Here is a 15,280-nt window from a genome sequence, read left to right on the forward strand (position 1 = left end):
AAGTCAAATGGTGGAGAGTCCCAGATATAAACCTAGTGGGAGTTTCCCCCCACAGAGGGACAAAAGGACCCCCTGATGATCCTCTAATCGCCTGAGCCAAGGTGTGAAACTGGGCGTGGGTCTCAATCAGCCAGAGTTTCGGGTGTGTTCATTGTGAAACCTGGCCCCACCTTATCATGCGAATTCCTGAGATCAGATGGCCCAGGATGTGAGTGGGCGTTAAGGCGTCTGGGAAGGGATCTCAAAACTGGATTATAGATGGCAGAGAGTTGGTGTCGTAAACCCCCACCTTTGTTCAAAGATGGTCGCTCACAGTGGACATAGGTGGCTTCTTTCACTCCTCTTTCAAACCATCTGTCCTCTCTGTCCAAAATGTGAACATTGGCATCCTCGAAAGAGTGTCCTTTATCCTTAAGATGCAGATGGACTGCTGAGTCTTGTCCTGTGGAGGTGGCTCTTCTGTGTTGTGCCATGCGCTTGTGAAGTGGCTGTTTGGTCTCTCCAATGTAGAGGTCTGAGCATTCCTCGCTGCACTGTACAGCATACACCACATTGTTAAGTTTGTGTTTAGTGCAGCGAGGAATGCGAGTCTCCACTGGCCTGTAGGTGTAAATAGACTGCAAAGTCCTGGCCTGACCAGGTAGCTCTTCTGTGTTGTGCCACACAAAATAATATTCCACACACACAACCAAAAAACATCTAGTGTATCTCTTTTACCATCTGCCTATTCTGCAATATTTGTGCATTTTCTCACACTTTACACGAAAGGTTAGATTCCCTTTATTAAATATTTACTCAGTACGCTTATAAGGGATCAAAGAAAAACCAAAATAGAACTTTTCTGTTAAACTTTTCTATCTGTCTTATCCATCTGCCTCAGTGCTTCTTTGTCCTTATGAAATTCAAGACAGAATCTAAGAGTGATGTCTGGCAGGTGTTCAAATATGAGACATTTGTCATAGAGCCAAGGTCCAGTGGAGGAGACTGAAAAGACGTGATTAGATTTTCTTTTTTTTAAGCAGCATCCTGACATTTGATTCTCAGGAAATGATTTCAAATCTGAAATGGCACTGACTTTTGCAAATAAAAAAGGCTAATAATGTTAATATTTGAAATAAATGGGCTGGTATTGTGAACATGGTCATCATGGTGAAATAGCCTGCACTACATTTATTGTGAAATAATGTCACATAGAGAGTAAGTTGAGCACTGAGAATGAAAAATGAAATTACTTCTTCCCTCTGACAGGTTTTCCCATGCCTAGAGTATGTACTGTAAGTTGTGTATTAAGTTATAGTATGCCTGTGATAGCAGATTGTATAATCTTCGGCTTGTTATCTAGATTGTCTATTTTTCCCCACTAAATGTAAATTTTAAAACAGATTTCAGCACAGATGGCTGCTCTGCCTCTGTCCTACAGCACAGCAGATGGGAGGTCTCAGCTTCACAGCCTCACATTCATTTTGCTCTCCATTCCAGTTGTAAATCAAAGTTAAAAAAAAATTTTTGTCTTCCTATCTTTTTCTCTACAACTCGTTTGTTAAACCTTGCTTCTTTTATCGTTAGTTGGCGCTGCACAATCAGCAGCTTCATAAATTACGTGAAAAACACAATGCAATCCCATACTGCACGCTTAGTTGATATTTTATTGTCTTCGCATTACACAGTGTTGATAGAAAACTGAAAATGGATTGTGAGTGAGTTTGGCCTGAGCACTGCGCTGAGACAATAGACTGTATGTAAAAGATGAATGTAGCCTCAGGTCTGAAAAGTGAAGCCCGTGCAGAAAACAATCTAGTCTATTCACTATTGCTTGCTCTTACAACTTGAATGGATATCTGCTACCTACACTGAAAACTTGAAAAGTTTTTTTTTTTTTGAAGGTAGCAGATACTGGAGGAAATGTCCTGTTCTGTCCAGCAGTCACTGTTTAGAAAGGCAGATCATTATTTTTTAGAAATTAGTAAAATGGTATTTTCTCTTCCTTGGTGCCAGGCTGAGTAGAAGCTAGTTACATCAGCTCAATAACGTCAATAACTATATTTTTTTTCTGCAGTGAAACCTGTAATTTTAGATGAGGTAGGGAGAAGAGGACAAAGTTTTAGTGCTGAAGCTAAGAGGAAAGCTAAGGGGAGCCAATATAAATCTTCTGTTCCATCTATCATCGTGTGGAATGTAAAATTCTTGGACAATAAGACGAGTGAGCCTGGAGTGTTAATTATGACCCAGAGGGAATACTGTGAGTTGTGTTGGATGTGTTTCTTGGAGACTTTGCCACTTCCAACCAGAAAACATGGTGATTGTACCTGACTTTTTGGGCAGATGGCTATTAATCTGAGCAATAAGTGAAAATGAGGAGGGATTGCATTCATTATAAAATAAAACAATACTGTAATGGAACATATCTGTGGCCCAGATATTGAATTGCTAGCTTAACAATGCATCCGAGCAAATTCTCATCCGTCATTTCTGTTGCTTGAGAAAACCTCAGTTTAGATTCCTCCATCAGCTGACACGCAATAATTTGGATGATCTCTGCGTCAGCTGATGAAGGACTCCAGACTCTAATCCATCAGATGACCAAACGGCTGTGTATATGGGGAATGGCTAGGAATAGTAAATTGCTCTGGACCACCTCCGCACTACCTAATGAACAGGTACCAGAGAAAGTTTCTCTAAAATTTGTTTCAGCTTCACTTGCGCAGAAATCTTTCCTGCCTTATACCACAATAAATGTATGCATTTATTAGAAATGAATTAATCGAGGATCTTCTTTAATGTGTTTTATGCCTTTGTGAGCTATTTTGTTCAGTGATATTTACTTAATTTTTTGAACTCTGTTGTTTTTCATGTTTTTCAATCGATTGGGTTTAACTATAATACATCTTATCTTTATCTTAATTGTCATAAAAACAATAACCAATGGTTATAAGACGGACCTCAAACATTAGTCAACAGCATTCATATTAAAGGTGAACTACAGATGGAAACCTGAAAGCTTCTAGTACCACAAATCTTGTCCCATGCCCACAGATTCTGCATATTTATGCACAGACTGTTTATACCCTAAACCTCCATTCATTCTCATTTAAAGGATTTCAATTGTCAGCTTTAAAACAGAACTTTACAAATCAATTGGTGGCCTCATTAGATAGTGGCTACGCTTTGTATATAGTCTGTGGCTGAGATGAGGTTGTCAAAGAAATGTCAACAGAAGATATCAAGAGCTTCAAACTAAACATCTCTGGCTAAAGCAACTGCATTGATTTAACAACTGCAAATTCATTTAGAGATAATAAAAATGCATGGCTGGTACTTGACTTAACATGTCTTCTGTCTGCCGTGAATGCAGCAGAGAAAAGGCAGTTTGCTTGTTGCCAGTTTGAGGGCATGACCTCAGAAATGTTAGAGCGTTTCACTTTTGATAGGATTATCGCCTCCATTATTGAGAAAGAAGCGAGTCTCGCAATGTGGCAATGGCCCTCATTCATGTATTGTTCCAAACTATAATTGCTTCTTTTCATGAATTTTGTAGCGAAAGGTTAGCTTGCTAAATCTTGCAGTTGCTTCACTCTGTGCTAAATTATCAGCTAAACCGAGAAGAAGGCATTAGATTGATAGTGGACGTTTGAACAAATTTGTTGAAGCGTTCTCTGCTCGTCTGGTGTTCTGCTGCTTTCATTCAGAAAGTGATTGCACTTTCAGAACATAACTTTTTCAAAACAACATTTTGTGCCATGATGTGTTTAATGAAAAACACTTGGCATTAAAAGTAACACTTGGTTGACTGATTAGTACAAAATGATTCGGCACCCTGGGCAACAATTATTCACTAGATTTACTTTTTAGAGCCGAAGCATGTTTAAAATAATGAATTCAATAATTTAGAAAGCTTGACTGTTTCGGTTGGGAGGAGATTATAAAGTAGGCAAGCATAGTTTTACTGGTGAATTTAATGACATGTTCTCATATGCAATGCTGGCAGATGTTCGTTAAAATTGATTAGAATGCAGGATATCTCAAGCCCCTCTCTGTTTTAATTAACCAATACCTCTGATAAATATTTAAAACCTTGGCAATGACATTGCCACAGAAGGAGGCACCCCAGGGTAGATTAAGCTGAGTATTCAGGGGGTTGTACTTTTTGACTACTCAATGGCTCGGCAAAACACTGGATCAGAGTGTGAGACTTTGGGCTTATGTGCATAAAACTTACTTGAACTTGAGTGTGAGAATGAATTTGGAGTGATGATCCCAATACAATGTGACTACAGAGTGTAGCGATAGATGAAAATTTGGAATACACAACATATCCCAATAAGTGCAGCTAGTGTCCACTATAATACACTGGCTGAAAATAGTGCTTAATATCAGTGTGTATCAGGCAGACTTTGTTTAAAGTTGTTTAAAATGCCATATAGCCAATGATGGTAGTATCCTGTGGATCTGCTAATGTCTCGTTTGAAAGCTAATTTACTGATTAGCCCAGTTTGAAGTGAGAAATGAGTCTTGTCGTGTCACGCTTGCCTGGCTGCCAACTGTCATCTCTTCACTGTGCAAGCAATGAAGGGAAACAGGGATGATACATTTCATTTAGATTATTTAACAGTATGGAGGGTGAATAACCACTTTCTTCCCCAGTAGGCTTTGATACCAGCTAACAGTCCAATTATTCTATGTGGCGTCGATACTAATAAATCTTTAACTTTATCAACGAGCAGGATTAAAAGGTATCCTTCAAACAATTAAATCGTGAAGGACCTCAGCCATCCCAACAACAGACTGTTCTCTCTGTTGAGGTCAGGAAAGCGATTCCGCTCCCTGAAGACCAACACAGAGAGACTGAGGAGGAGCTTCTTCCCGCAGGCGATACGGTCTCTCAATCACACCACCGCATAGTACTGACCCACACATATGGTTCTTACACACACACTGAACATTCTGGACATTGTTTTCACTTCATCACTTATATCACTTTAAGCATATTTGCACTGCACAAGTCACTTACAAACGTGGATTGCACAACACTGGACATTATATTTCTTCATTTCCATTTAATACTTGTACAGCTGCTGTTATTGTGTGTGTATATATATATATATATATATATATATATATATATATATATATATATATATATATATATATATATATATATATAGTTCCCTTGACACTGAGAGTACACCTTCGCTGGTTCTGTGGAGAACAGCTGGTTTATTCTCCTGCCTTCTATCTCTCTGGTGTACCTCCTCAAGCGGCTGGCCAAGGCTGTGAGTCTTTGCTTGGCAGTTTCCAAGGCCTCAGGTATGGACAGCTTGCTGTATTTCTTATGCACCTTCTTTGTCACACCTTTCTGCAACTCCGTTAGTTGGCTAACCTCCCTCCGTGCTACTTTGATCTTGCCCTCTAGCCTCCTTCTCCATGGAGGGTACTGCCCCTTGTGGCTGTTCAACTTGTAGCCAAGCATCTCACTGATCACTGCTGCCGTATTGTAGATCAGATTGTTAGTGTCGGTAATCGTGGTTGTAGGTATTGTCCGTAATGCTGCATTAACATCATCTAGCAGACCTTCTGAGGGTACTTCACGTAATCTTGGTAACCGGCTACGGGGGATCCAGGTTTCAAGCTTGGCCATGATCCTATTTTTCAGGTCAGTTCCTCTCGCACTCAACGATCCTTCTCCTATCGCACTTGGGGCTATGTACCCAATCTCGGGTGGGGGTGATGATATCTCCCCCCTGACCTGGCGTCCTGACTCCTCCTTGCCGTAGCATTTGTGTTGTACCTCGTCAATCTCTAGCTGTGAGAGCAGTCCCTTCTTTCGAATGTTGGAACACTGAGCTACTAGTTGTTTCGCCGTCATTGTGGATGTTGGGTATCGAAGAATCCATAGGTCCGTCATCCTATTCATGTAGCCCCTTCCGCCGGGGTTACTTGCGTAGTAGCATTCCAACAACGCCCTGTTTTCATCTCTCAGAAAACAGCACCACCAAGGCTGGAGAAAACAGCACCACCAAGGCTGGAGACGGAGCAATACTGGAAGAGCATATGGGAGAAGGACGCAACCCATAACGGCAATGCTCAGTGGCTAGTGGATCTGAGGGCAGACCACAGCGACCTCCCTGAACAGGGTCCAGTAACCATCACAGTGGCAGATATCCAAGAAAGGGTCTCCAGTATGAAGAGTTGGACAGCACCAGGGCCCGACATGGTTCACGCCTACTGGCTAAAGAAGCTGACTGCACTCCACGAGCGTCTGGCAGCACAAATGAACCAGCTGCTAGTTAACAAGAGACACCCGGAATGGCTAACCGAAGGTCGGACGGTCCTGATCCCCAAGGACCCCAAGAAGGGACCGGTTCCCTCCAACTACCGACCAATAACCTGCCTCAGTACTACATGGAAGCTCCTGTCAGGCATCATATCGGCTAAGATGAACAGGCACATGGGTCAATACATGAGCGGGACACAGAAAGGAATTGGCAAAAATACCAGAGGCGCAAAACACCAGCTACTGGTAGACAGAACAGTCAGCCGAGACTGCAAGACCAGACTGACCAACCTGTGCACTGCCTGGATTGATTACAAGAAGGCCTATGACTCAATGCCCCACAGCTGGATACTGGAATGCCTAGAATTGTACAAGATCAATGGGACCCTAAGAGCCTTCATCAGGAACTCAATGGGGATGTGGCGTACAACACTAGAGGCCAACTCCAAGCACAAGTCACCATCAAGTGCGGGATCTACCAAGGAGATGCTCTGTCCCCACTGCTGTTCTGCATAGGCCTAAACCCCCTCAGTGAGATCATTAACAAGACTGGCTACGGATACCGACTACGGAACGGAGCAGTTGTCAGCCACCTCCTGTACATGGATGACATCAAGCTGTATGCCAAGAGTGAACGAGACATCGATTCACTGATCCACACTACCAGGCTATACAGCAATGACATTGGAATGTCGTTCGGACTGGAGAAGTGTAGTCGGATGGTAACAAAGAGAGGGAAGGTAGTCAGAACTGAGGGGATTGAACTACCAGAAGGCAACATTGCAGACATAGAGGACAGTTACAAGTACCTGGGGATCCCGCAGGAAAATGGGAACCATGAAGAGGCCGCTAGAAAGGCTGCAACCACCAAGTACCTGCAGAGGGTCAGGCAAGTCCTGAGGAGTCAGCTGAATGGTAAGAAAAAGATCCGGGCCATCAACACGTACGCCCTGCCCGTGATCAGGTACCCTGCTGGGGTAATAGGCTGGCCAAAGGAGGAGATAGAAGCCACTGACATAAAGACAAGAAAGCTCCTTACCATGCATGGAGGGTTTCACCCCAAGTCCAGCACCCTGAGGCTGTACGCTAAGCGGAAGGAAGGGGGCCGGGGACTGGTGAGTGTCAGCACCACAGTCCAGGATGAGACAACGAACATCCAAGAATACATTGGGAAGATGGCCCCAACTGACTGAGTGCTCAGTGAATACCTCAGGCAGCAGAAACCCAAGAAAGAGGAGGGAGACGAGGAACCATCATGGAAGGACAGGCCCCTGCATGGTATGTACCACCGGCAGATAGAGGAGGTGGCTGATATCCAGAAATCCTACCAGTGGCTGGACAAAGCTGGACTGAAAGACAGCACAGAGGCACTAATCATGGCAGCACAAGAACAAGCTCTGAGTACAAGATCCATAGAGGCTGGGGTCTATCACACCAGGCAAGACCCCAGGTGCAGGCTGTGTAAAGATGCCCCAGAGACAATCCAGCATATAACAGCAGGGTGCAAGATGCTAGCAGGCAAGGCATACATCGAACGCCATAACCAGGTGGCTGGCATAGTGTACAGGAACATCTGTGCCGAGTATAACCTGGAAGTCCCGAGGTCAAAATGGGAGATGCCCCAAGGGTGGTGGAGAATGACCGAGCTAAGATCCTGTGGGACTTCCAGATACAGACGGACAAAATGGTGGTGGCTAACCAACCGGACATAGTGGTGGTAGACAAACAGAAGAAGACGGCCGTAGTGATCGATGTAGCGGTTCCGAATGACAGCAATATCAGGAAGAAGGAACACGAGAAGCTGGAGAAATACCAAGGGCTCAGAGAAGAGCTCGAGAGGATGTGGAGGGTGAAGGTAACGGTGGTCCCCGTGGTAATCGGAGCACTAGGTGCGGTGACTCCCAAGCTAGGCGAGTGGCTCCAGCAGATCCCGGGAATAACATCGGAGATCTCTGTCCAGAAGAGCGCAGTCCTGGGAACAGCTAAGATACTGCGCAGGACCCTCAAGCTCCCAGGCCTCTGGTAGAGGACCCGAGCTTGAAGGATAAACCGCCCGCAGGGGCGTGCTGGGTGTTATTATTATTATATATATATATATTAGGGGTGCAACGATACACAAAATTCACGGTTTGGTTCGATACTTTGGTGTCACGGTTCGATATTTTTTCGATACAAAAAAAATGTTCATGCCTTTTTAATTTGTCATTTATTAAAATTATAAATATATATTTTAACTCAAAAGTACAGTTTTTAAATTTAACCCTAACCCTTGTGCGTGTTTTTTATTTTGACAGCGAATGCGCACCTGCGGACCACTTATGTGCAGCCCTGGTTATTTAGCTCGTCATATTGCAGCCACAGAAATTCTTTTGTCCATGAAACGATGAAGCTGCACTTTCTTTTTGCCTTATAGTCTGATTTGTCATAACTTCTCCGTTTTGTGGTAAGCTTTTCTTTGGCTGTCACTTCTTCACCCTGACCTGTCTTATTTGGCTCAGAAGAAATGAAATATATATCCTCCTGCTTTTACACACGCACTCACATAAGCTCAGCGATTCTCTGCGCGATCAACCTCTCACATGTTTAAGCTTGCTGCGGGAGATTTCACTTGTCATGTTTGCATAGTAAGCTAACGATTAATAAGACGATGTCAGAGGAATTGGTGCACAAATTTTCATCACTCACAGATCAGTGCTGTCGCTCTCTATACACAGTTTGCGCGATTGCAAAGTGAAAGCAAAAAAACAAGCGCAAATTCAAACGCGATTTCAATATGTCACATATTGACAGTGGCTCACCGATGCCAATGACATAATTACCCAGCTACATTTCTGAAAGAATGCAAAAGCATTGACATATATTTTTCTTCCTACAATAGCCCGACGGGCAGGGAAGAGATAGATTTTGGTAGCCTGACTGAAAAAAATCGCTAGCCCCAGGACGTCGGGCTAGCGATATTGCAAGCCCTGTATCTGATTGAGGAATCACTCATCTTTGGAAAAGAGAGTTTATTACAGAGAAATGTCTCTTTCCAAAATAAAAGCTATACTATCCGCTTCTTCTGGGCTATATTCTCAGCAGCATAAGGAGAATCATGTGCTAACAGCTGTCTAAATGACTCAGCTAAAGTTAGTAGCATGCTTGTTGTTTTTGTCTTTGCACTAGGATGATGTCGGCGTAAATGTGCAGTCATATTCGTTGTGTTCCCACTAGTGATTTCAGGTTAATCTCGTTGAAATGACCTTAACGCCACAACACGGCAAATCTCCGTTAACGAGCTACCGCCGATCGCCCCGTGCATGGGGCTAGACGGCCAACACGTTAACGAGCTAACTGCGCTAACACACTAGCTCCCACCCATGTAATTGAGCATTGCACGGCACATCCAACATACTGTTTTACTTTAGTCCATGACTCGCTTACCTTCAGGGTCATACGTCACATGAAAACCAAAATAATTCCAAACGCCAGATCTGGAGAGCTTAACTTCTGTCTTGCTAGCTTGCCCTGCGCTCTTCCTTCTGACTATGCTGTCTGTGTTGAACGCTCAGTGGATCTGCGCTCGACAGTGCAGCCTAGGCGGAGTAGTCGAACGCAGATTCACTGAGCGCTCAACACAGACAGCATCGTCAGAAGGAAAGTTGATAAAATAAATTACAAATGTTGTATTGTTCGATACATATGCGTACCGAACCGAAAGCACTGTATCGAACGGTTCAATATCGATACGAATATTGTTGCACCCCTAATATATATATATATATATATATTTCTTCATACATTCTTATATATTTCTATACTGTGTATTGTGTATTTTGTTGTACAGTTATTTTATTTTCAACTTTAATTTATATATTTTATCTTATTCTTTCCCAGTTAAATTTACCCTTCATTCTAATTTGTGTTGTACAGTTATTTCATTTTTAATTTTAATTTTTATATTTTATTTTATTCCTTCCTAGTTAATTTTACCCTTTTTAATTTTCATATTTATTTCCTATCTTATTCATAGCCTTTTCTTTTTTTCTTTAGGTCGCGAGCAGTTGTGTAAGCATTTCACTGCATATCGTACTGTGTATGACTGTGTATGTGACAAATAACATTTGAATTTGAATTTGAAATGTGCTACGGTCACAGACGTTTCTGACTTGTTACTTCTACTAGCAGCGTTTGGCTGTGTATAACAACACAATATGTTTTTGGTTTCAATTAATAATATAGATGTAAATACTGATGGCACAGCATAGTCCTTACATGATAATGACACCCATAATTTTTGTTGCTTATAAGTCTTGTTTTCACTATGTATTGCTGTCGGGCACTAGGTGCAAAATCACCCAGGAAAATAACTGCACAGCCCAGAAGCTTCTAATATATACAGTAGCTGAAATGGACAGCAGTGAAGCTTTTGGTTTGGGGTTAAGCTTAAAAACATAAACACAATTTAAAGCAGATAATGTTGGATATTATTATAAAATTCTACAAAGCCAACTGATTTTTAATGACTTAGTCACACTAGAATAAAAGTAAAGAGGCAACTTTTTTTTGACCATGCAACAACCTCAACTGCTTGGCAACCACTTTGATCACAAGGTTGCCTGGTGGGAGGCAACCTTTCTCCAAACAGACGTGACCCAACACAAACTGCGCTTACCAATAAGTGCTATTGAAATCTATTTTATAAATGTAAATAGACTGATTGCCAACTAGGTGCAGTCTGAGTTAGTCTGCACCAGTGATTGCAATCCAACGACAACGTCTCTCTTTGGGGATTAGGGGATGCAACTCACCTGTTTGCCAGCTGTGTGTATTCTTATAATATTCATATATGAAATCAAGGTTACTGAGAAGCTTCATCATTTTGCATTACAATCAGCAACTAAATCAGTATTTGTAGACAAATTTCTAAATTTCATTTCAGTTCAGTTTTATTTACATAGAGCCAGTCAGCAACAACAGTCTTTACGATGCTGTAATCTACAACAGTCTGCATGGACTGAATGTAAGCAGTTATTGTGAATTTGTATGGATGTAGACGGCAACAGGTTTGTAATTTTCACCAATTCATCTCAGTGGATTGCTGAATTATCACAAAAAAAATTCATGTAATTGACAACTTTACCTCAATCGCAAACCAATAGACTCATTATCATTTTATCACCATCTTGATCCACCAAAGCTGTTCTGAACACGGGAACTGACTGTAAATGGTTGCAGGATGGTCCCTGTCATCGAAGTAACCAAAGGCCAAGAGGTTGCACAAGATTGCAGTGGTCGTCCTGTAGTCTCCAACCACTGTTTTCCCTAGAGTGACTTTGGTTCAGGCAACTGCTTAAAGTCAGTGAAGGTTTAAATGATGGAGCTGATTATCTGCGCTCCTTTGAGGTGTTTTGTTCCAGGCTTTCTTGATACAAGCTCAGAGTTCATTCAAGTTCATTAATTCAAGATATTTTCAAGTGTACAAGTGTACCAGGTACTGCTGATACTAGTTTCAATTGTTTTTCAGTTTTTCAATGAGCTTCCTGCTAAGGGCAAAGACAAGATTTATGGGGTGTTGAGGTTGAATATGTGGACCATAAACCAAAACAATGAGCTTAAGGACACAAAAAAACTAGAAAACGTCCACATTAAGCAAGAACTGTCTGTGGGTTTGTTTCTAAGTGTGTAACCTTTCAAATTGAACAGGCATCTAAGCCTCTGTTAATAGCAAAACATCAATTATTGGAGCCTCAAGTGAGAACAAGTTTAGTTATCTGGAAAAAAATAAATATGAAATAAAGGGAGAAAGCATATACAACAGTCTGCCACAACATATGACCACTCACATGTGAGGTGAATAATATTGATCATCTCATTACAATGCAATATTCCGGGAAATCTTGGTTCCCTACTTGCGCGTGGAGGTTGCTGTGAAATGCACCACTCGACTAACCATTCCTGCAGACCAATTACACTCCCTAATAGCAGAGGCCATAATGTTCTCTACCACAAAAATGGCTCAGAAACAAGATAAGGAGACAGAGACCTTAACTGGACCTCCAAATTCCCTAAATTGCCAATCTGAGCACGCATCCATGTGAGCCACAGAGGCCCTATCCCGCATCCAAAGCATCCCCTTGCCAGTCTCCCAATACCACAAGGCACCCCCAGAGGCACCATGTCCAGTTGGTTTAGAACCATTTTGCTGGCAGGGAGATTTTAATGTTGTGGCTGATTGGTGTGCCAAATTAAACTTTAGACATTACAGAAAATGTTGTTCAGTGATAAAAGCTGGTTTTATATGAGTCGGTTTATTATAATTTAATGGTCTGAAATGGAACATAGTACAATTGCTCAATTAAACATATATTGTTTTAAAAACAAAAAAAATGGGGTTTTTTTAATCTTCTTGTCTTGTTGCTTTAAACAAGTGTGTACACCATGAGTGGGACACTAACATTAACCAGCTATCTATGTTCACTTGACTCAGTTCTTTAGTCACAGTTACTCACCTTCTACAGGTCACAGAGGAGATGAAGCAGCAGATACAGGCTCTTAATTTATCCGAGAAATTAAACGCTATTTATTCTGGCTTAGACTCGAACAGAATATTTGTCCTGTGCTGCTCATTAGCATTGGCAATTTCCTCTGTACAGATGAGTAAAGCAAGCTGATTGAAATCTAAATTAAAAATTAAAAGACCATAAGTGTTAAGGAAATAAACAGTCACTTTTGCCTCCTCTGATAAGGTGTGAAGTTATGAATAACGAAAGGGAGGAGGCGTTTGTGAATTGGGGGGGGGGGGGGGGGATGGGGATGAGAAGGGAAAAACAATCGCCTCTCTCCGCTGCACAATGTGAAACATCACAACAGCAGGGGAGGGCAGAAGCTGAAGTTTTATTTTTTGCTTGCCACTGTTATCAAGATTTAGTGTTGGTTCACTTCCTTACATTAAGGCAATGATAATCTTTCTGACAACTCTGGCATTAGTCAGAGCTTCTGGCAAGGAAACACTCTGCAAAATGTAGTGCTTGCTGTGAGAGAGAAGCTATCTTCAGAATGGCTTTGAAAGGTGTAAATCCATCAACCAGACCCATGCCATTCTCTCATCTAATCCCTTATCATGCTGAAAAATGAGAAGGCTGCGTATCAGTTTGGGAATACGCAAGACATTTATCAGTTTAAGTGCGGATGATTCTGATTAGTTTCTCGGAAAGAAGCAGAATTTGACTTTATCAGAAAGCGGTATGGCCACTTTACCGTTTAGTAATCTGGAGGAAGTCAGTCAAACTCATGTCCTTCGGTGTTTAAACTACCGCACAGTATTTCATATTATGCAGCAGCTATAATTTCAAGTAGACAGAAAAATATTTCAAATACACATCTTTTCTGCTTAATGTAAATGTACCGAGTGTACACTCTTTTACTGAGCTACACACTCTTTTACCTCCTGTGAGCTGGTGCCGACCACAGATCCACTGCCGGGACTCATAAGGTTTCTTTAAAATCCGGGTTTGCAACTACAAGAGCCCAGGCCACCAATATATTGATGCTTCTTTACAGCAATTTACGTACAAGCTTCAATATTTGGTTTATGTAACATTTACACTGCCTATTTTTGGAATGTGCTTTCTTGAGATTGCTAACAATGCATCAAGAGAACCCCTTTTTATGTATGAAAACGTACATTTTTCACAATAATTCACACAGGATCTTGTTATGGCGCTTTCTGTGTCAGAACAGAAGGACCGGCATTGTTAAACAAGAATCTGCGCTCATTATGACAAGAAACTTGTTTTAAAGAGATTTGCCGATCCGTTCATCATGAGACTTTATTTATAATGAAACCCAGCAAACTAGACTTACTGCCGGAAATTACACAGAAAACTATAATAACTGAGCAAGATGTTCCATCAGAACCAAAAATGTCTGCATGTAATCAGCAGTTCATTTGGAGAGACGAGTGAAGTCTGAGTTTTACTTTGTGATAAAGCACAAACCTCAAAATGTCAAATCTTTTCACATTCAAACTGTTCCTCCTCATCACATCAAAGAGCTGCCAATGATGTATTTGTGTTTCTTTGCAACATTCTGAGGAAATATTTGTAACCAAAAAACATTCAAGACTTGTTACATTGTGTCATGACTTTGTAAGAAATTATAACCTTCATTTTATAGGTTGGCTCACTGTAATTCAGTGGAAACAGTCAGAGCTAAAAATTCAAGCCAATGCTGAAGTCCTCAGCCTTAAGTGGCCTGCAGAAGTGAGTCAGTCCCCACAGACACCCATATTAAAATGCCCCCAACTTTACAGCAATAAAAAACCCATGCACAGCCTGGTACAAAAAGGTTTTTGTCTTTTTTAAATTATCCATCTGGTGGCAGGTTTATGACAATAGGGGCCTTCAGATACTTAAAACATCTCCTTGGCACCACATTTACATGCAGTGAATATCATTTGTCAGCATGCAGGGTCAAACTAATTTTTATCTAGACCATAATCTTTTCTCAGCAGCCTAAAAATTAAAGCGAAGTGAGTAAAATGTACAGCAACGCAGCTCTGGGTAATATTGCCCGAGTCACTTTATCATGTCACCTTGAGCATATCCCTGCAGTAACAGCAGAATCTGAAAAAAACGGTATCTTCTGATTCCTATTGGTGACAACAGTGGCTGCTGTTCATTATGTTTTCAGAAAGCCACATACGCATGATGCTAAAAATTAATTTAGCTTCTTAACACAAAATGAAGTAGACCAAATCTGAGTGTGCTAATTGTTTTACCTGAGCTTCTGTTTTTACTGGTTTTGCAGAGAAAGGTCGTTAGCGTGACCTGAAACTCAAACCACTGTCGACTCCTCAAGTGTCACAGCAAGTGCTTTAGTGATGTCACTGAGAGGGGAAGGCCAATTACATACTGGAAAGCAGAAGACTCATTACCTTCAGGTAAATTTACATGTGATGAAAAGGAAATACTCTCTCTATAAGTCACACATGCATAACACTGCTGTGGACTCGGAATTAATAATTAC

The sequence above is a fragment of the Maylandia zebra genome, linkage group LG17 (genome assembly GCF_041146795.1).
Source record: "Maylandia zebra isolate NMK-2024a linkage group LG17, Mzebra_GT3a, whole genome shotgun sequence".
Classification (NCBI taxonomy): Eukaryota; Metazoa; Chordata; class Actinopteri; order Cichliformes; family Cichlidae; genus Maylandia; species Maylandia zebra.